This window comes from Lycium ferocissimum, chromosome 3 (genome assembly GCF_029784015.1).
Source record: "Lycium ferocissimum isolate CSIRO_LF1 chromosome 3, AGI_CSIRO_Lferr_CH_V1, whole genome shotgun sequence".
Taxonomy (NCBI): Eukaryota; Viridiplantae; Streptophyta; class Magnoliopsida; order Solanales; family Solanaceae; genus Lycium; species Lycium ferocissimum.
The window spans coordinates 69,880,318-69,903,063 of NC_081344.1; the positions used below are offsets into that span (position 1 = coordinate 69,880,318).

The window sequence follows — 22,746 nt, forward strand, 5'->3', positions numbered from 1 at the left end:
TCATTCACATACAAAGATTTATGTTTATGTGTTCAACTCTAGATAAGTTGAGGTATCTATTTACCAAACCAATCTAAAATTAGAGACAAAAAAGCCATCTTCGTTAACGAGGATATTACTTTAGTACGAAGACTTGTTTGTGGATTATTGGTTAAAGGGCAAATTTAAGGATCTATTTGTGGATTATGCCTTAAGTTATAACTTATACGTGCCTTTTATCCTACCTGTAAATAGACACGTAGCACACAGTTTCAGGCTTGATTTCTTTCGGACCCTAATATCTTCTACATCTTTCACTCCACTATTTCTCCCTCTTCCACTTCTTCATCTCTACCTCTTTCTCTGCTGATTTTGTATATCTCTATCTGAATTCTCAATGATATATAAATCGGGAGGAATTGCAGACGGAAATTGTTCAGGTTATTTTCTTCAATTTGATTTCTTATTATTTTTCTATTTGGACGGGATTTCCCTGCTAAAATTACCTTGAGAATTATTGAAGATTTTTGCTAATGTCTAGGGATGAAAAAGAGGTTAAGAGACGCAGGAGAAGATTATCTACTTGTGCCTTTGATATTCTCACGCTGAATTGGAGAATATCAGGTAGTTGATAGACAGCTGCCACGTAATTTCTTTTTAATTCATTGTTTTTCTCTTTTTAGCTTTAATATCTTTTGTGATTTCTGTGTTTGATATAGATTTTAACTTTTTAATCCATTCCAATTATAACAGTTGTCGATTCAGAATTTGAAATTATCAAGTTTCATGTGATTTGAATGTTGAATAATTTTGATATTACGCTCAGAAAATGCAGAAAATTCATAGTCGTTTAATTTTCCTTTAAGTACTCATTAAATCTTTGATGTTCAACAAAGTTAACGCCCCAAGCTGTAAACTGGCTTTAATATTTATGAAGACTTGTTCAAACTGGTTGGATTATTTTTGAAAATGTTTAAGAAAACTCTTTCTTGTACCTGTTATCTGGAAGGTAGGATATTACTCTTAAGTGTAATATTTATGAAGACTTGTTTGTGGATTATTGGTTAAGAAAATTTATTGATATCTCTAAAAGGAAATAATGTAATGTTGAGTCAAATTGGGCGGTTGGGTTGTGACTCATCATTGATCTAATCCATCTTTGTCCAAGCAAGCTTCGGGCAGAGTTGGGCATTGGTCATGTTCATACCTGAGTTATAATCGAGAGGGAAGTTATACTTTGCTTTAGCACCTGATGTCAAGTAACAGGAAGCAACTCCTCATATGTATGTACTGGCATATATAAAGCTGCAACGCAATTTCTTTGCCACAACGACTTGGATTAGGTTTTCCATGTCTATCATTAAATGTTCTGGAGAAACTAAAAGTATGTCATTCAGGTGCTGTTTCCATAGGTTTTCGACAAGATTCACAAAATTAAGAATTATTGAGGGAGTTGAAGGAAAAGAAGTATACAGAAAGTATAGATAAATTTAAGATGATGATCACATCTACAAAAAACCAGCCTTTGCGTTCAACTAAGGGTGCTTACGTTGAGCTTTAGAGATAGTCTCTGTTTGCTATAGAAACAGGCTTTGTTCTGAAGAGTTACTTGATGCATGGTACCAAATACGATAGTTCCTTAAGAAGTAAGGAGGATACCCATGCTGAATTAAATGCAGTTTTTCACAGCTGTGGGTGAGACGTGCTAGATGAAATAATAGATGCTAACTTCTTCGTCTCTGTGGTGAGAACCGAATTTGTTATCCATTTTTTATGTCAATTGAATTTGAATTTTAAGTATCAGATATTTTTCTTCAATTTTTAGCTTGACATCAACTGCCATAAAATCATAAAAACTTTAGCCTTTAGCTCACTAGCATCTTGATATGTTGAAGCTTACTTTAGATCATACTGTCATTTAGAGGGTAAGCAAACAGGTCAGCACAAAGAACAAATTGGAGGGCACTCTGTGAATATTGAATTTGTACTCACATCCTTTCATGTTATCTTGATCTATTGGTGTTCTGAAAGTACGTCAAATCCTCTTCATAATATTTTTCTTTCAAATATGAAAATAAAAAAGAATAAATCTATTTCTGGCACTCTTCTAATTTCAATTTCTTTTAATTGACTGGTGGTTACTTGCTTTTTATAGGTTCTCAAAGACTTCTCCTTAATATTGTGATTTTTGGAATGGTAAAGATTGGCTGCTACACTGGTGAAAACAGCCCCTGCTAGGTGTTCAAGATGAAAACAAATATGTCTGTGATGTATAGGTGGATGCATATATTTTCTATAATTTATTTGGGTATTTTCAGTATTTTCATAGGCCTTCATGCTGTTTTTTCTCATAATCTTAGAGTCGTTTGAATCTTAAAGGAAAGTTAGAGTCGGTCAAAAATATCTGACATGGGAATGTTGTTCATCATCTGTACTTTTTGCAGGAACATTTTACTAGATGATGTGTTCACTTTCGTTTCCATTTATTTACAGCGCTTCTTTTTTGTTTTCGCATATCAGTATTTTTAGCTTATTATGTTTCCACTGGCCTCAAACTATTTTTGGGAAAGTGTATTTTTGGACAAAATATACCGAGCAAAAGTGTAGTTTTGGACAAAATATACCGAGCATTAATTCAAGAGAGATCATTATAGATTAACGACCAAATTTGAATATAAACCATCTTCTTAAGATTATTGTTTAATTTATGGTATTCCGCTGCGTAACAGGATCCACAGTTTCATGATGGACAAAGCTTTGGTGGGGAGAAGGTTTTTCAGGTAATTTTCATGAAATTAATTAATTGAAAAAGGAGTTGGGAGTGTACATGTTTGAAGAACAGCTTACTTATTTAGATTATGCTAAAAAATTAGCCATTACCTCCTTATCCTCTTTAATAAATAAATATGAAAGGAAAAGCTCTACAAAGTTCTCTCCATCTTCAGGCTCTTATTTTTCTATTCTACAAGAAATATATACCTCAGGATGACATTCTGTTTTGAAGATGGCCTATTCTGCCTCTTCAAATACAGTTGTATTTGAACTTGGAAAGGGGTTTAATCTGCCAAGAGAAGCAAATCCATAGGCAAATCCTCCATGCAAGAAAGTGATGATGACTTGAATGCGAAATTATGCAGCAATAAAGTACAGAAAGTGATTAAGAAGGAAAAGAAAACATGAGTTCTTCACTTATAGGATACTGTAGTAACTAAATGCACACTTTTGTTTCAGTCAGGTTTTTTTATTCGTTAAACATTTGTTTTATAATGTTTATTAGCTCTTTTAGTTATGGACAAGTTTTACATTGTGGTTCTTCCTGTTGGTATTGTGATGTGACAGGTTTTGAGAAAGTACAACCTTTGAATTTTCTTCAGCCAAATGAATGATTGATTAAATTTTTACTATTACAACCATATACTATTATAGTACACCACTTGACGAATTTGGTAAGGTGATTTCCACTTGGAGGCTAATGTCTTGAAGTATGTTGTCTGGGGTCCTATAACTTTGTCCTCAATTGGCATGTGCTTTAAAAGGCTGCGTGCACCATCTTAAGTTATGCCAGTCTTGTGCTAAAAGTTTGCTTGACAGTAGTTTTGTGCTGGCTTGGTTTAAGAGTAATATGTTGAAGAGCTGAATTAATTGGATGTTTTATTTCTCTATAGTGAAGCCATGTACTGAAGTACTCAATGGATGTTACGAAGATCGTTTTAAGTGTAGATTTTTTATAGGTTTGACGTGTGTATTTGCAGCCATCGAGGCTCTTAAATGTCAGAAATATGTCCAAAGGTGTTACTTAATGCAGTGCTGTGTATGCCATAAACAGTAACTATAAAAACAAACGGCTTAGGAGACCTTGCAAGCTTTCTATTTTCTCTTTTCAAAGTGGTATTATGCAAGTTTTATATTTTCTGGCAAACAGAAGTTTTTGTATCTGTATATACATCTTTGTTCTCATTAAGCTTTTGTCTTCTCAATAGGAAAAACCAGCCTGCCGAATGGACTGACTAATGCGTCTCAAATTACTTCCTTTGGCAGACAAGAGGAAGAAAATAGTCTATCTGGAGTATTTTAGCAAGTCTGAACTCAAGCAGTTAGTATATTATGTGTAATATTTTGATCTTTTTAGTCTATTTTGTATCCGTTTCTATCCAGTTCTGAAAGGAATTTCGAATGGTTTGTTTTCAAGAAAGAAAGCCAGATGAAATGGAGAAAAGCTGCTTCTCAATAGAAATGAAAGTTATTTTACATTTCTTGCCATGAATTTTCTGGACTTCAAAATTGGTGTAAACAAAGGTAACCTTTAGGTTTTTCTATTTCAGTTTTGATGGATTATGCTAGTCATATATACTTTTTTAGTTTATACTCATTGAAGTAGTGAATGTGTCAGATTGAAGTAGTGAATGTATCAGTTGTCCAGTCGAGAAACAAGAGGTGTTTTCTAAGTGACGATGTCAACGACATGAGAAAATAAGAGAATGTGATGAGCTCAAATTGTGCTCCAGGTGAGTTAATTATTTTCTAATAGATTTCTGGAGAGACTAACAAGGCTTCAATGCTTGATGAAGCCATTGTTTACCTCAAGCAGCTTCAGCAAGTACAAGTCTGCTGCTTTTGTTTGTAATTTGCTGCCTGTGATTTATGATTCATGGGTTTGGTTCTAGCTTTTTCTGGACGTATTTTAAGTGCATTTGGCATGATGGGAGTTATTTTCTATGGAAAATTATTTTCTGTGAAAAAAATGTATATTAAAGATTAATACTAATAATTAGCAAATTGGATAGCGTCTTAATGAGATTCCTGATGATAAATGATTGATAATAATGTCCAAGAATGCTGACAGACCCAAGTGTTGTGAGATTCAAAATTAAGATAGTTGCAAAGAAAAATGAGGCACAACACCATAATGACTTCTTCCTGGAAACATTTTTGTGGAAAATAACCTCTTGTCGTACCATCAAACTTTATTCTTTCAATTAGAAAGAGTGGCTTTTGGCTCAAAGAAATCACAATAGGCCTAGACAGGTGTGTTTTGGTGCGAATCCATCTAAATTCGAAGTATATCTTGAGGAGCTAGATCCTCTCTGCCTTTGTCTTAGCTGGTGCTTTTCCTGATTGAATAGATTTTATGAACAAAATCCCGCATTTTCAAGAGGACCATTATTGTTTGTTTGATGACAGCTGAACAGATTAATGACCATCCGTTTCCTGTTTCTGGCATCTGGTACTGAATATTGAACACCTTCATTTTACTTTAGTTTGGGATTCAACTTTCTCCACCAATGGCACTGTGTTTCACAAAAGGACCATTTTAGCAGAATCAAGACCTGATCAAATACCTATATTCTCCTTTCATGTTCATCTGAACAATTTTGGCTTTCTTTTTCTGCAATATTGAATAGGAACGAATGCTATATGTTATTTAGAATCGTTCAGTTGGCAGATGATTGTTCTTTCTCCTTAATTGGATGATCAATTGTAGCAACTGGTGCGCGTGGAGTGACATTGGTATCATGAGTGACGCATTGGCTTGAATATGTTTGTGGATAATTTTGAATGAAATAACGAGTGTCCTGTTCTGTGATTAGTGGTAATTGAAGCTGAAAAGACTAATGACCAATTAGCACTGACTTATATCCCTCCCTTTGTCAATTTCAACGGCACAAACAGTGAAGAAATGCATATTTCATAGTCAACTTTATAAGTCTTTCTAGGCTAATTTGATGAAATTAGCTGAACAAGTTATTACATTTGCAGATTTTACGGAGTAAGTAGTTATTACTTAAGTTACTTTGTATAATATTTCTGCTTCGTCTGTATATAACACCGGAGAAAGTGTTTAATCTCCCCTGTTTCCAATTCATTGTATATTCAGTAGTAAGAAAAATGTCATCTTAATTAACAAAGATAGACCAAGCCCGATTCTTAATATGCCTCATTACAAAAGCCGAGATTATAGTTTCATTGAGAATCCTTTTTTTTTTTTTTTTTTTTTGGTGTCGTGTGCTTGGCTGCAGCTTTGAATTATAAATAATTACTATAAAAGTATTTTTTTTGTCCGTCGTATGTGATGAAGAACAACATCTAGGTGCAGATGCCTCTTTAGCAATACATTGTTCCTACCAGTTTACACTGACTGTTAGCAAAAGTTGTGTTCTGCAATTTGGTGAAGAAAATTGTCATATGGATGAAACTTTGTTGGAATACCAAGCGCACGCCGTGGCAAGGCAGATACCTTCTCTGTGGTGAGTTTTATGGTCCCTTCTTCTGATTATCAGATTTTATTATTTCCCTCTTCTCTTTCCTTGTGGGATAAAAGTGAATGAAGGAACACATATTGTTAATTGATTCTAATAATTTTGATGGTGTTCATATTTATCAATATGTTGGAGAACGGATTATTGCAGCTTGATCTCATTTGCACGATCAAGGAAGATAAGCATGCGTTAAGAGGCTAAAATTAGAAATAATTTATCAACTTTTTCTAAGATCATGGCCAATCTCAAATTTATTATTGGGAAGTTAGAACGAAGGCTTTATTTCATGTTGTATATGAGTTTAATACAAAATTTTAAAATACCGGTATAATTTATAACATAATAATAACTCGAAATCTCAGTTTATAAGTTACAAAAGGTTCAAGCAACCAATTAAAGTCCTGCTAAAAGATTGTTAAAATTTAACATTAAGATGCCACCAATATTTTTTGATCTATCTCAATTTTGGGATTGATTTACGTTATTTATAGCGGCCGTGAAGACTTTGAGAAGAGAGATTTTATTAATTCTCAAGTGTGTCTGTACAACCAATCACAGAGTTCTGATGATACAACCAATGAGGTATTTATACACAAAACTGAAGCCTAACTAGGAAATATACAATTAAGGAAACAAGATAAAATCTCTATAATATATTAAACTAAATCAGATAATAATCTGTCTAATTATGATTTAGAATCTGATCATATTAAATCATATCAGGATCTGATCCATCTTAATAGAATCAGATTTGTCAACATCTCAAGTTGGTGCATAGATATCACACATGCTCAAAAAGCAAACTAAGTTGTGATAGGTTCTACTGCTAAGCCCTTTAGTGAAAACATCAGCTAGCTGCTTGCTGGATGTCACGTGGAACAGGCTCAAGGTATCATCATCAACTTTTCCTTGATGAAATCAAAATGTGTTTTGTCCGATCATGTTTGAAATATATATGTCCGATCATGTTGATTACAAGGATAAATTATCTCTGACATTTTTCTAATTTAAGATGAGAGTTCAAGTCTTTGATAATATGATGATCTAGAAATTTTCATGCTCCAATAAATAAGGTCACCTAACTGAAATATGAATATAAATAAATATTTATGGTTTTGATTAGTTTGTAAAATAAATAAAGTAAATAATTAAATAATGCTAGTGTGTGAAAGATAAATGAGTCTTCCAACCAATCTCTGATATCTTTGTTTATCAACCGACTCTCCTATTGCTTGTGCTAAATATGCTCAACATTCTCTTTTACAACCCAACATACCAGTTTCTTCCAAGAGATATATATTTTTGAGAAATGAAGCTGATCTAGCCACTTCAATTCCCAAGAAATATTCATGCTTTATTGATATCAAACTGAGCCAAAAACTTCTTTAGCCGACCCATCTCTTCTTTGTCATCACCTGTCATCACTAATATATTACATAAAAGTTAAAAAGGAATGAAACATGATCACATTCTTTGGTGATAACCAAAAGAAAACAGGCTAATAACCAAGCCTGGGAGATTGTTTTAGGCTATATAAATTTTCTTCAATCTACAACCTTCTTGGTTTCATTATCAAATCCAAGGAATCTCCATAGTGGCAAGATCTTCCACAGTCACCGTGTAAAAATGCATTTTTTACATTTTCATAAAAAGGAAAAAAAAAAAAAATCGTATGATTTCTATGTTATCTAAACACTGGTTTCAACATGTCAGCTTGATGTCAATCAATCTCCAGCTGAGGCTATATTCAACTTTGCATTCAGGCTTGATTTCTTTCCGACCCTAATACCCTCTAGATCTTTCACTCCAGTATTTCTCCCTCTTGGACTTCTTCATCGCTACCTCTTTATCTGCTGATTTTGTATATCTCTATCTGAATTCTGAATGATAAATCGGGAGGAATTGCAGACGGAAATTGTTCAGGTTATTTTCTTCAATTTGATTTCTGATTATTTCTCCATTTGGACGGGATTTCCCTGCTAAAAGTAGCTTGAGAATTATTGAAGATTTTTGCTTATGTCTAGGGATGGAAAAGAGGTTAAGAGACTCAGGAGAAGATTATCTACTTGTGCCTTTGATATTCTCACGCTGAATTGGAAAATATCAGGTAGTTGATAGACAGCTGCTAGGTAATTTCTTTTTAATTCATTGTTTTTCTCTTTTTACCTTAATATCTTTTGTGATTTCTGTGTTTGATATAGATTTAACTTTTTAATCCATTCCAATTATAACAGTTGTCGATTCACAATTTGAAATTATCCAGTTTCATGTGATTTGAATGTTGAATAATTTTGATATTACGCTCAGAAAATGCAGAAAATTCATAGTCGACTTTTTTCGATTAACTAGCATTATTCCCCATGGCATAAGTTTCCAAATTTTTCCTTTAAGTACTCATAAATCTTTGATGTTCAACACCTGCGAGTTAACGCCCTAGGCTATAAGCTGGTTTTAAGGTTTGTCAGCCCACTTCCCTTGAGAAACTATCTTGCCCAGCAATAACAACTACGTTCTAATTTCAAACTGGTTGTGCCTTATTAACAAACCGAAATTTTGAAAATGTTACACCGAAGATAGGAGACAAAAGCCACTCTGTTCTTGTACCTGTTATCTGGAAGGTAGGATATTACTCTTAAGTGTTAATATTTATGAAGATTTGTTTGTGGATTATTGGTTAAGAAAATTTATTGATATATCTGAAAGGAAATAATATAAAGTTGAGTCAAATTGGGCGGTTGGGTTGTGACTCATCATTTAGCCCATCTTGATCTAATCCATCTTTGTCCAAGCAAGCTTCGGGCAGAGTTGGGCATTGGTCATGTTCATACCTGAGTTATAATTGAGAGGGAAGTTATACTTTGCTTTAGCACCTGATGTCAAGTAACAGGAAGCAACTCCTCATATGTATGTACTGAAATATATATAAAGCTGCAACGCAATTTAAGATGAGAACGACTTGGTTTAGGTTTTCCATGTCTATCGTAAAGGTAATTAATGTTCTGGAGAAACTAAAAGTATGTCATTCAGGCGCTCTTTCCATAGGTTTTCGACAAGATTCACAAAATTAAGAATTATTGAGGGAGTCGATGGAAAAGAAGTATACCAAAAGTACAGATAAATTTAAGATGATGATCCACATCTACAAAAAACCAGCCTTTGCGTTCAACTAAGGGTGCTTACGTTGAGCTTTAGAGATTGTCTCTGTTTGCTATAGAAACATGCTTTGTTCTGAAGAGTTACTTGATGCATGGGACCAAATACGATAGTTCCTTAAGAAGTAAGGAGGATACCCATGCTGAATTAAATGCAGTTTTTGTCAGCTGTGGGTGAGATGTGCTAGATGAAATAATAGATGCTAACTTCTTCGTCTCTGTGGTGAGAACCGAAGTTGTTATCCATTTTTTATGCAATTGAATTTGAAATGGAGAAACTGGTAACTCAGTAGCTGCTTCTCAATAGAAATGAAGGAAAATTATTTTACATTTCTTGCCATGAATTTTCTGGACTTCAAAATTGGTGTAAACAAAGGTAACCTTTAGGTTTTTCTATTTCAATTTTGATGGATTATGCTAAGTCATATATGAAATTTTTTCAGTCTATACTCATTAAGAGACTAGTGAATGTGTCAGATTGAAGTAGTGAATGTATCAGTTGTCCAGTCGAGGAATCAAGAGGTGTTTTCTAAATCTTTTGTGATTTCTGATGTTTGACATGATTTAAAAATAAGAGAATGTGATGAGCTCAAATTGTGCTCCAGGTGAGTTAATTATGTTTCTAATAGATTTCTGGACAGACTAACAAGGCTTCAATGCTTGATGAAGCCATTGTTTACCTCAAGCAGCTTAAATCAAGTACAAGTCTGCTGCTTTTGTTTGTAATTTGCTGCCTGTGATTTATGATTCATGGGTTTGGTTCAAAGCTTTTTCTGGATGTATTTTAGAGTGCATTTGGCATGATGGGAGTTATTTTCTATGAAATTATTTTCTGTAAAAAAATGAAATATATATAAAGGATTAATACTAATAATTAGCAAATTGGATAGTGTCTTAATGAGCCCATTCCTGATTATAAATGATTGATAATAATGTCCAAGTTTGATTGACATGACCCAAGTGTTGTGAGATTCAAAATTAAGATAGTTGCAAAGGAAAAATGAGGCACAACACCATAATGACTTCTTCCTGGAAACATTTTGTGGAAAATAACCTCTTGTCGTACCATCAAACTTTATTCTTTCAATTAGAAAGAGTGGCTTTTGGCTCAAAGAAATCACAATAGGCCTAGACAGGTGTGTTTTGGTGCGAATCCATCTAAATTCGAAGTATATCTTGAGGAGCTAGATCCTCTCTGCCTTTGTCTTAGCTGGTGCTTTTCCTGATTGAATAGATTTTATGAACAAAATCCCGCATTTTCAAGAGGACCATTATTGTTTGTTTGATGACAGCTGAACAGATTAATGACCATCCGTTTCCTGTTTCTGGCATCTGGTACTGAATATTGAACACCTTCATTTTACTGTTTTAGTTTGGGATTCAACTTTCTCCACCAATGGCACTGTGTTTCACAAAAGGACCATTTTAGCAGAATCAAGACCTGATCAAATACCTATATTCTCCTTTCATGTTCATCTGAACAATTTTGGCTTTCTTTTTCTGCAATATTGAATAGGAACTAATGCTATATGTTATTTAGAATCGTTCAGTTGGAAGATGACTGTTCTTTCTCCTTAATTGGATGATCAGTTGTAGCAACTGGTGCGCGTGGAGTGACATTGGCATCATGAGTAACGCATTGGCTTGAATATGTTTGTGGATAATTTTGAATGAAATAACGAGTGTGTTGTTCTGTGATTAGTGGTAATTGAAACTGAAAAGACTCATGACCAATTAGCACTGACTTATATCCCTCCCTTCGTCAATTTCAACGGCACAAACAGTGAAGAAATGCATATTTCATAGTCAACTTTTTAGGCTAATTTGATGAAATTAGCTGAACAAGTTATTATATTTGCAGATTTTACGGAGTAAGTAGTTATTACTTAAGTTACTTTATATAATATTTCTGCTTCGTCTGTATATAACATCGGAGAAAGTGTTTAATCTCCCCTGTTTCCAATTCATTGGATATTCAGTAGTAAGAAAAATGTCATCTTACTTGACAACAAAGATAGACCAAGCCCGATTCTTATAATGCCTCATTACAAAAGCAGAGATTATAGTTTCATTGAGAATCCTTTTTTTTTTTTTTTTTTTTTTTTTGGTGGTGTCGTGTGCTTGGCTGCAGCTTTGAATTATAAATAATTACTATAAAAGTATTTTTTTGTCTGTCGTATGTGATGAACAACAACATCTAGGTGCGGATGCCTCTTTAGCAATACATTGTTCCTACCAGTTTACACTGACTGTTAGCAAAAGTTGTGTTCTGCAATTTGGTGAAGAAAATTGTCATATGGATGAAACTTTGTTGGAATACCAAGCGCACGCCGTGGCAAGGCAGATACCTTCTCTGTGGTGAGTTTTATGGTCCCTTCTTCTGATTATCAGATTTTATTTTGTAGAAGCTCGTTGATTTTTAAATTACAACTGCTTCCTTTGTGTATTGCAGAGAGCTCACTAATCAAATAGTTGAGCAGTGTGAAGCTTTAGGAGTAAAATGTGCAGTAGTAAGCCTTTGTATCCCTTTTTAGGTGAAGTAAGCAGAAATGGGTAACAGATTGTAATCTCTTTGCCAACAATTAGTTTTTAAATTAGCTAATATATGAGGCAGAGTTGGTGACTCAGAGGTGGAGTTATGGAAGTGCATGCTAAGTGGCTACCACGAGCACCAGCTGTACGGCCGGTGGTCTACTGGCTATGCTGAATGAAAGTCACCCCTAGTTGAAACTCCACCCCTCTCCAATCTCAATGCCTTTGTTGATTACTTCTGGCTGGAGATTTCTACATCAGTCACTGCCATGTAATACTTCCATTGCCTTCTACTTCCGTTAGTGTTATTTGTATAGCAGTATTTCCTTTTGTTTCGTGCAACTGAAATGTGTCGACAGTAATAGAATGTAAAACTCTTTTTGCTTTCGTGAGGCGATATTTCATGTTGGGAAGAACATTCATTATTTATGGTAAACCTGATTTGAAATAATGACAGTTTATATTAACTGTATTTATTTAGAAATTGAAGTAGTGAATGTGTTAGATTGTGATGCTATGCAGAATATTTCCAAGAAGTAGTGAATTTTTCCTCCAATGATGCTATACAGAATAAAACTTCTGGGAAGTAGTGAATTGTTCCCCTATGTAGAGGCGTGTAAATTGTGCAATTGTGATATTTTGTTTTATTTAAAATTTATTGGCGCATTTCTTATTCATGTTGTTGGTAGAAGTTTTGGGGGGAGAGCTCTTTGTGCGGTTACAAAAGATGAACAGGAAGGGTGATGAATAAGGGTTATGACAACAGACTAGTGAATCACAAAGCAGCTGGCACCTTATATGGATGGGCTTAACTCATTTTACAAACATAAGCTGAGCTATTGTTTTCCTTTTGTTGGGTGTTTGTTGCCATCTGTACTCACATGTGATCATATTTCTGAACTAATTATAATCTCATAACTACTCCATACTTTATTTGTCATTTTCTCTCTAATTTATGGGAGTTCTAAGTTGAAAGACATTTGAAATTTCTGTTTTTCCTCGTGCTGAGAAGATTGCACCAGAGAAATTCTTATTTACAAGTTTATTAAGGCAGTGTTTAGACAGATGTGTCCCAATCTTTGTGGATCAAATAGTTTAAATTTCACAATTCATAAAATAATTAATATGGTCAAGCAAATAAGATAATATTTTTTTCTCTGGATGTGCGGGTACTATACTAGTAAAAGAAAGAAAACATCCTGTCGAAATGAACAAATGTGTTCCATTTTTAAACCAATTATTTTAAATATGGGTTTATTTGTTAAACTTAGTATAAGGGTATTGATGATAGATTTAAGGAAAAAATAAAGGGTAATTTTATCTTTTGGTGTTTAACCTGTGTGTTGTTATTCCATGTTATATTAGGTATAAAATAATGCACGCATTAGTATACGAAATTATACCAAGACTAGTGTACTTGTCCGCACTTCGTGCGATCTTGAAAAATAATGCTTTTACAAATACAAAATCATAAACTTAATGATATAAAAATGAAAAAATACAAAAAATTGATGTGGATAAGTAACATAAAGGTATAGATATTAATTCGCACATTTAGTCTAAAATACTCTCCCAATGTTATTTTATGTGAAGGTATTATTGTTGGTAAAGTCAAACAATTTTTTCTTTAATTAAAATTTTCTCAGAACTTTTTAAAGTACTTTGACTAAGCTAATCTTCTAGGAAAAAATGAACCAAATTTAGTGACAGACTATTTAGTTTAATGGGGATCTCATAACCAATTAAAAAGTAGGAATAATTTTGAAGAAAAGTGAATCCTAGTATAAGAATAATGCGGTGACTGGCGATGTATGTAAAATTCGTTAAAAACAAAATATACATGAGCAAATAAGATAAAATTACTTACATGTAGATAATTCAATTAAAAAAAAAAAAAAAAAAAAAAAAAACTTCCCAACAGAACATAACAACGAACAGATAGATACCCATTGAAGCCCCATTAGCAACAATCAAATTGATTAGACAAAGAGTAAGGAACAAAGAGAAGCGCAGAAGGAAGAAGATAAACTCATCAGAAATGTCATCTGCATCTAAAGTGTAACCAAGAAAATAGAGATAAAATGCAAAAAAATATAAAACAGACACGATAAAAGATAAATTGCATTTTATCTATCTATGAAAACATCTATATGATACAAAAAATAAAGAATATTATTAAAATCCCACAAAAATTACAACACCAAAATCTTCTCATACTGTTCTTCATCAGGCCAAAGCAAGAGAGTCTAGGATTTTACCATCCTGTGAAAATGCAAAACAATGCAAGAGCACTACACCTACAGCAACCATATGGGGGGATGTGGTTGTGGTGGGGGGGGGGGGGGGGGGGTGTGCCAGAATCAATCTTTACTTGATCAAATAAGATTATGTAAGCATTATATATATGTTTGGGACTTTTAGACTCTTGGTAACGGTAATGGTTGTAACTTCTAGTAATGACTCTTGGACTCTCCACTAACATATTCTTTAATTTCCCCATTAATTTTGGGTTTTAAAAAAATAATTAAATAAAAAGAATGTGTGAAAAATAAAAAAAAAAAAAAAAAAAAAAAAAAAAAAAAAATAAATAGGAATGGTGGCCATTGAGAGGTGCCACTTCACCTTGTCTATCTCTAACTTTATATTATATATACATTAGCGATGCATGGCTTAAAAGACCGAGCAAACACTGGATAAGCAAATACCAAAATTTATACCATGGTTATTTTACCCAATCCACCAAACCAAACGAGTCCTTTAGGTAGGCGAATGTATCCTATTGGCTAATTTTCAACAATATATTAAAATTTACTATAATTTCAATAAATATTACATTTAAACTTATAATTTTAATAGTACAATAAGTTCCGTATCAAGAATCTTAAAGGATCTAATTCATTAAGTTCAAATCCTAAATACATTTCTGCCCCGGAGGCACATCTGGTAAGATGTATTTGACAAGCGCAAAAGATATGCGTTATTTCCTAATGTATTGGGGAAGAAAATTTAAGCCATGAAACTTGGTACAAATCACACAAAGATAATCTGCTTACACCTATTAATCACACAAAGATAAATTTGCTTTGGACTCAATCACACAAAGACAATTTGCATACAACTCTTAATCACAAAGATAATTTGCTTGGGACTCTTAATCACACAAAGATAATTTGCTTACAACTCTTAATCACACAAGGACATTTTGATTAATGCTAGTATTAATCTAAAGGGACAATAGGGAGGTAGCGCTTTTATTAGTTGAAAAAAAAAAAAAAAAAAAAACTACGTGCAGCTTGTGAAAGGAAAAAAGGCCACAGAAAATTAATGACTCATCTTCTTTAAACCAACTTCAAGAGGCTTAACATTCCCCTATATATGTACACATCAATATATGAACACGGTGCTGTCAAGAAGTTGTAAAGCATGGAAATAATGGAGGATAAAAATGTTGTAGTAGAAGAAAACACCAATAATTTTACAAGAGAAAAGTATGTGTGACAGGTGCATCTGGCTTTGTAGCTTCATGGTTGATCAAGCGCCTTCTCTTGTCTGATTATCATGTCATTGGCACAGTTAGAGATCCAGGTACATCGAATCACTCATACTCTCATTACTTGTCAATGTCACATACAATGGCGAAAACAGAAATTCTAACAAAGGGACTAAAAAAAAGAACGCAAGAATTCCATAACAAGGATTGAAACCTGCGACCTAAAGCAATTTTTGAACCACCTATGCCACTACCCTAAAGCTTTCCGTGTACAAGGGGGATTCAACAATATATATATATTTTATATTATATAAAGAACTCTGGTTCTTTCTATCCTTTTACACAACATAATTTTCTGACTAAGGGGATTCAATTGAATTCCCTTCATGGCGTTGAGGGTGGCTAATTTGGTGAGCTCCTTGCCTTCTACTTTGAGGTAGATGGTTCAAACCCATCAGTTCCATAACATCCCTTTTCCTTTTCCCTTCATAACATGTAGCTCTGCCCCTGCATACATTTGTATTGACATCAAATAGTTACACACAATCATAAGCGAAAATACTCACTTGGGAGAGAAAATATAATTTAGACCTTTCAAGGGGATTCAATATATAGTATATATACACTGATAAAAAAATAGACCTATCTATACAGCTCAATAGACTCCCCATGAATAAGGGTTCCTTTTCGGGCTGCCGTCCTATAGGTGGTAGGGGAGGGTTGTACAGCTCTGCGGCCAATCTTCCTAACCACACACATGTCTGGCTTAGAGCGCGTGAAACGCATCATTACCTCTTAAGGGCGATGAGACCATAGCATGCCACACAAAACTGTCGCTTTCTCTTTGATGTTGTCAATCAAGATAAGTAGGTGGGGCGAATCAAAGTTATATTCCGGTCAATTGTCCACCCAGTCAAGTGCAAACAACACATTAGAATCACACGACTAGCTCTGCCCCTAAAGGGGATACATATACATAAATGAATTCTTGTAATATAGTTACCAGTAATAGAGATTCATCCACTCAAATCTATTTCATGGTAGTGAAGTTTTTATGTCAATAAATCAGGGAACCAGAAGAAAGTAGGACATCTATGGAAGCTATAAGGAGCAAAGGAGAGACTCCGTCTGGTGAAGGCTAACCTAACTGATGAAGGCAGCTTTGATGATGCGACTATGGGTTGTGAAGGTGTTTTTGCCTTACCTGTCTTGGGAAAGCCTCCTTTTGATGCCACAGTATCCAAAATCTTCTATCCGTTTCATTTATATGACAATATTTGACTTAAAAAAAAAGAGTACCATATAAAATCGAACGGAGTGAATGACCTTCAAGTAACTAATTTTGCATGCTGCAGGTTGAAATCTTGAATCCTGCAGTAGATGGTACCTTAAATGTGCTAAGATCCTGTAAGAAAAATCCAAGACTGAGACGTGTGGTTTTGACTTCATCTTCTTCGACAGAAAGGGTAAGAGATGACATTGACCCTAACATACCCTTGGATGAATCATCTTGGAGCTCTGTCGAATTCTGCAAAAAATTTGAGCTAGATACATCTGTTCTGCTATTAATATTTCCTATAAAATACTCCGTCCATTCCGTTTGATATTGATTGAGTACTAAGTTTAAATATCAGTTTGGCTTTATGTACAGAAGGGTACTAAAGTAGTAGTTGCAAAGATAGTTTGATGGTGAGAATATCAGTTAAAACTTTTAATGGTGTGTTCAGTATGGAGGAAATTTTCTATGTTTGGTTGGTCAACATTTCCTCTAGAAAAAACAAGTTCCTTAAAAGTCAGAAAATTACTTCCCTTATAAAATTAGGGAAAACAAGTTTCATAAACAGCATTTCATGTTGATTATCTCCCCCCACCCCTAACTCTCACCCCCATTTCCCCCTTGCCCTTCCCCACCGCTACCCCACCCCCACCAATCCCACTTCCACCCTTGTAGTGTTTGCCTAAATTATATAAATGCTCTTCAGACAACTTTTTCTGTTTGCTCATCAAACACCAGAAAATGAGTAAGCAACCTACTTACTTTCGAGGAAAACATTTCCCTTCGTACCAAACACATCCTAAAATTTAAATATTTTCCCGACTTTTCTTGGAAGTTTTATAGAAATAGAATGGGGTCAAACATTTTGACACTTACCATAATAAGAACAGTGTCATATAAATTCGGATGGGAAGTATAAACAATGATCTCACCATTTTACTCTTTCCATGCAAGATTTGGTATGTACTATCAAAGACCCTAGCTGAGAAGGCTGCTTGGGAATTCTGTAAACAAAACAACGTTGATCTCGTTACACTACTTCCCTCTTTCATCATTGGGCCACGTTTGCCTCCAGATTTATGTTCAACAGCAAATGATGTTCTCGGTTTGCTTAAAGGACAGACAGATAAGTTTGAATTCCATGGAAGAATGGATTATGTTCATATAGATGATGTAGCACTCTCTCATATACTTGTCTATGAGCATCCAAATGCTCATGGGAGATTCCTTTGCAGCTCAATGGTTCTTGACAACAATCAACTTGTCTCAGTTCTATCAGAGCGCTACCCGTCTCTGCCTATTCCTAAAAGGTTAGTATAATCCCGAGAAAAGGCGGATCCATTATATAAACTATGGGTGCATGCTCGCCTATTGTCTCAAACTCAAGCTACATGCAGTCAATGTCTCTATAACAACGTTGTTTGTTCTGATAGTTTTTTGGTTACTATAGCGAAATGTTGTTATAGAGAATACATAGCATAACATAACATGAAAGATCGGTTCCACAAGAAATATTGTTATAGTGAAATATTGTTATAGAAGATGGTTTTTATAGAGAGGTCAGACTTATGTAGTGGCGGATTATAGCCAGAATTGTCATCTAACATTGCTTTGCCAATATTTCACTATATAATATTATTATAAAGAAACATTTTGTGTATATACAATAGGTTAGCACCACTTCAAAATAATACACAAAGTAAACATTAATTTAGAACATGAAGTAACGCCTTAAATGCCCTACAGCTCAAGTCACAACTCCACGTACAAGCCAAGTTCTGTTAAAAGGACGATGACACTTGCACAAAATCTTGTATATGTTACTATGCATATAGAAGTGAAAAGGTAAGACTTATGTATGTATGTGAGCATAGTAAGAAACACTTCACTTCTTTGAGATCTTGGATCCGTCTCTGTGACCTAGAAATATCTACAGCTACATCTTTATTCGTTATCTCTGCTAAAAACATATAGTAATAGAAACTAGAAAGAAAAGTAGTACCGTTTTGATGAAGATTCACATTTGCCAACACTGCCATTTCAGGTTTAAGGAACTGGATCGACCTCCCTATGAATTCAACACTTCGAAGCTGGAGGGCTTAGGAGGAAAGTCAAGTCCATTGAAGAGATGTTTGATGATTGCATCGCATTCCTCAAAGAGAGAGGCCTTATTTCTTCAATCTAAGAGATAACATTTCTGCATAAAAGCTCTGTTACGAACCTTGGATGTTGTAACTATTTTTTTTTTTTCGATAATAACTTGGGCGTTTGACATGATGTTATTAGTGGGTATCACCACAAGTACTACCAGAAAGCTTGGTACACAGATAATGAAAGAGAATAATACTCTTGCTGGTGTTGCTTAGCATATACTGTAATAAAACAGGCACATACACAATCAACATATAAGATGTCATAAAACATCAATGCTTTTACTTTTGAAACCTGAAAATATGAGTGATCAGGAATCAGCTAACGTTTATCACTGCTCAAGATATTAGAGCAAAATTCTCGCATGATTGCAACGCTTAGAAATAGCTGCACGTATAATACACGCAACAACTGGCTAAAATAGAGAAGGATGAAACACTGGCCTTTGAAGCGCATGATGATTGTAACTCTCACTTTTATCGTAAATTGAACCGACTACACTGATAAGCTACCAAGAAACATAACATTAGTAGTTTCCCACTTGAAACAACACTAGATCCAATTAAACAATAAAAGGACAGCAACAAGAGCACATTATTGTATTCACTGCCTAGTAAGCATATAATTGAAACACTTCATCCAAATTTATCACAAAAATAACATTTGATTGTGAGCCTTATGCGTCAATTACTTACGCAGTCTTTTGAAGAGCCAAGATCTCGCTTTCTCTACTTCTTTTGATTCTAGGTATTTTCTTTTTGATCAGGCAAAGCCTCGCAAATAGGTAATGCCAATGAATCACTAAACTTCAAATGAAAAGCTCGAACACCACCCAATTTTTTCGGAACAAACTCAACAATTCTTGCAATGGCAGCTAAAACATTCTCCATAACTTCACCACTCTCCATCCCATTTCTCCCAATCTTCAAAACACTACAAGTCCCACCCCCTAAACACAAGAAAGTTGACGAACACACTCTTTCTATATTATTATAGTTGCATGTATAGTACACATAAGAACTAGCTAAAATAGAAAAGGATGAAAACTGGCTTTTTTAGCACATGATGATTGAAACTCTCACAGTTATCATAAATTGAACCGACTACATTTATAAGCTACCAAGAATTATAACATTAGAAGTTCCCACTTGAAACAACACTAGATCAAATCAGACAATAAAAAAACACATTGTTGTATTCACTGCCTACCAAGAAAAAAAATGGAAACATTCATCCAAATTTAACACAAACCATAACATTTGATTGTAATCGAGCCTGTGCGTCAATTACTTAACTTCTAGCTGGAAAAATCTTCACTACTTAACTTCTAGCTGGAAAAATCTTCACTTTCTCTAATTCTTTTTCTTCTCAGTATTTTCTCTTTGATCAGGCAAAGCTTCATAAATAGGCAACGCCAATGAATCCAAAAACTTCAAATGAAAAGTTCTAACACCACCCAATTTTTTTTGGAACAAACTCAACAACTCCATCAATGGCACCTAAAACATTCTCGATAACTTCACCACTCTCTATCCCACCTCTCCGAATCTTCAAAACACTACAATTCCCACTGCCTAAACACAACAAAGTTCTCGCATGATCACAATGCTTAGAAATATTGCGCGCATAATACACAGCTAGCTAAAATAGAAAAGGATAAAACAACTGACCTTTGAAGCATGATTGAAACTCTCACTTTTATCATAAATTGGACCGACTACATTTATAAGCTACCAACAAATATAACATTAGAATTACCCACTTGAAACAACACTATATCAAATCAGATAATAAAAAAGGACACAATGTTGTATTCACTGCGTAGTAAGAACAAAAATGGAAACACTTCTTCTAAATTTACCATAAAATATAACATTGGATTGTGATCGAGCCTACACGTCAATTACTTACGCCAACTTCTAGCTGGAAAAATCTTTTGAAGAGCCAAGATTTCACTTTCTCTACTTCTTTTTCTTCTCAGTATGTTTTTCTCTTTGATTAGCAAAGCCTCGTAAATAGGCAATGCCAATGAATCCGAAAACTTCAAATGAAAAGCTCTAACACCACCCAATTTTTTCGGAACAAACTCAACAATTCAACCAATGGCAGCTAAAACATTCTCAACAACTTCACTACTCTCCATCTCATTTCTCCCAACTTTCAAAACACTAGAATTTCCCAATTGAAACAACACCGACTACACTGAGAAGCTAGAGATGTGACATTAGAATTTCCCAATTGAAACAACACCGAAACAGACAATAAAAGGACAGCAAAAAGAAAAAGAACACATTGTTGTGGTATTCACTGCCAAGTAAGCATAAAAATGGAAACACTTCATCAAGATTTACCACAAAAAGTAACATTTGATAGTGATCGAGCCTATGCGTCAATTCTAGCTGGAAAAATCTTCACTTTCTCTACTTCTTTTTCTTCTCAGTATTTTCTCTTTGATCAGGCAAAGCTTCATAAATAGGCAATGCTAATGAATCCAAAAACTTCAAATGAAAAGCTCTAACACCACTCAATTTTTTCGGAACAAATTCAACAACACCATCAATAGCAGCTAAAACATTCTCCATAACTTCACCACTTTCCATCCCATTTCTCCCAACTTTCAGAACACTACAAGTCCCATTCCCTAAACACAACAAAGTAGAAGAACACACACTTTCTATGAGTGACTGGTCAAGCTATTAGAGCAAAATTCTCGCATGATCGCAATGCTTAGAAATAGTTGCACGTATAATGCACATAACAAACTAGCTAAAAATAGAAAAGGATGAAACAACTGGCCTTTTGAGCACATGATGATTGAAACTCTCGCTTTTATCATAAAGTGAACTGAATTACACGGATAAACTACCAAATCAGACAAATAAAAGGAAAAAGAACAAGACTGTTGTATTTACTGCCTAGTAAGCATAAAAATGGAAACACTTCTCAAAATTTACCACAAAACATAACATTTGTGGGAATACACTGGGTATGTTGTTGTGTTGTTACGTCAATTACTTACGCGCTGGAAAAATCTTTTGAAGAGCCAAGATCTCGCTTTCTCTACTACAGAAAAGGACAAAATATATTTTGATATTTTTTTCATTTTTAAAAAGAAAAGTGAAGAGACAAAAAGAAAAAGGAAAAGACAAAGGAAAAAATAAAGAAAGGAGGTGAAAGAAAGCACTAGAGCATTTTCTAAATAAAACAGAAAAGGACAAAATATATTTTGATATTTTTTTTTTCATTTTTAAAATAAAAGTGAAGAGACTACTACCACTAAAAAGAAAAAGAAAAAGACAATCGGGGAATGTTTGATTTTAAGGAAATTTAGAGATGACGGGGTCTTAGGAATTTTGAGAAGTTATGGATAGGATGCCTTTGGGGAAGAAAGGGATTACTAGAAACTTTAGAAAATGGGTGAAAATTTTTATTTGGTTTATTTGGAAAAGACAAAGTAAAAATAAAGAAAAAGTAAAAAAATTTGATTTTTTTTCATTGAAAAAGAAAGAGAGTAACAATAGTTAAAAAAAGCTTTAGAAAAGACAAAACAAATATATAATTTTTTCATTTTTAAAAAGAAGCATTAAAAGAGAAAAAAAAAGGAAAGTAATAGAGAAGGACAAAATATATTTTGATTTTTTTCATTTTTAAATAAAAGTGAAGAGACAAAAAGAAAAAGGAAAAGACAAAGTAAAAAATAAAGAAAGGAGGTTAAAGAAAGCACTAAAGCATTTAAAATAAAACAGAAACGGACAAAACATATTTTGATATTTTTTTCATTTTTAAAAAGAAAAGTGAAGAGACAAAAAGAAAAAGGAAAAGACAGAGAAAAAAATAAAGAGAGGAGGTGAAAGAAAGCACTGGAGCATTTTCAAAATAAAGCAGAAACAGACAAAACATATTTTGATA

The 22,746-nt window shown here is 34.0% G+C and overlaps 5 long non-coding RNA genes and 1 pseudogene across 9 annotated transcripts; 5 read left to right on the plus strand and 1 right to left on the minus strand.

Annotated features, from left to right (window-relative positions):
* Positions 1–214: 214 nt before the first annotated feature.
* On the plus strand, positions 215–6,250 carry LOC132050604 (uncharacterized). Of its 3 annotated transcripts, none has more exons than XR_009413465.1 (4): positions 215–419; positions 521–625; positions 4,370–4,484; positions 6,074–6,250. It is a non-coding gene; the product is annotated as an uncharacterized LOC132050604 (long non-coding RNA). The 3 variants fall into 3 exon arrangements; XR_009413467.1 differs by having other exon boundaries at positions 216–419; positions 521–603; XR_009413466.1 differs by lacking the exons at positions 215–419; positions 521–625 and adding an exon at positions 4,162–4,275 and having other exon boundaries at positions 6,074–6,249.
* On the plus strand, positions 2,584–4,073 carry LOC132050607 (uncharacterized). 2 transcript variants are annotated; one of them, XR_009413470.1, is made up of 3 exons: positions 2,584–2,759; positions 3,711–3,867; positions 3,960–4,073. It is a non-coding gene; the product is annotated as an uncharacterized LOC132050607 (long non-coding RNA). The 2 variants fall into 2 exon arrangements; XR_009413469.1 differs by lacking the exon at positions 3,711–3,867.
* Positions 6,251–8,062: 1,812 nt separating the features above from the next.
* LOC132050608 (uncharacterized) lies at positions 8,063–9,612 on the plus strand. Its single transcript, XR_009413471.1, has 3 exons — positions 8,063–8,159; positions 8,261–8,365; positions 9,264–9,612. It is a non-coding gene; the product is annotated as an uncharacterized LOC132050608 (long non-coding RNA).
* A 43-nt stretch (positions 9,613–9,655) lies between these two features.
* Positions 9,656–12,423, plus strand: LOC132050605 (uncharacterized). Its single transcript, XR_009413468.1, has 3 exons — positions 9,656–9,764; positions 10,946–11,746; positions 11,841–12,423. It is a non-coding gene; the product is annotated as an uncharacterized LOC132050605 (long non-coding RNA).
* Positions 12,424–15,242: 2,819 nt separating this feature from the next.
* On the plus strand, positions 15,243–18,871 carry LOC132050602 (tetraketide alpha-pyrone reductase 1-like; annotated as a pseudogene).
* On the minus strand, positions 15,724–22,097 carry LOC132050603 (uncharacterized). Of its 2 annotated transcripts, none has more exons than XR_009413463.1 (3): positions 20,880–22,097; positions 18,689–20,267; positions 15,724–15,917 (listed from the first exon to the last, which is right to left on the minus strand). It is a non-coding gene; the product is annotated as an uncharacterized LOC132050603 (long non-coding RNA). The 2 variants fall into 2 exon arrangements; XR_009413464.1 differs by having other exon boundaries at positions 18,689–18,883; positions 21,792–22,090.
* Between the last annotated feature and the right edge of the window lie 649 nt (positions 22,098–22,746).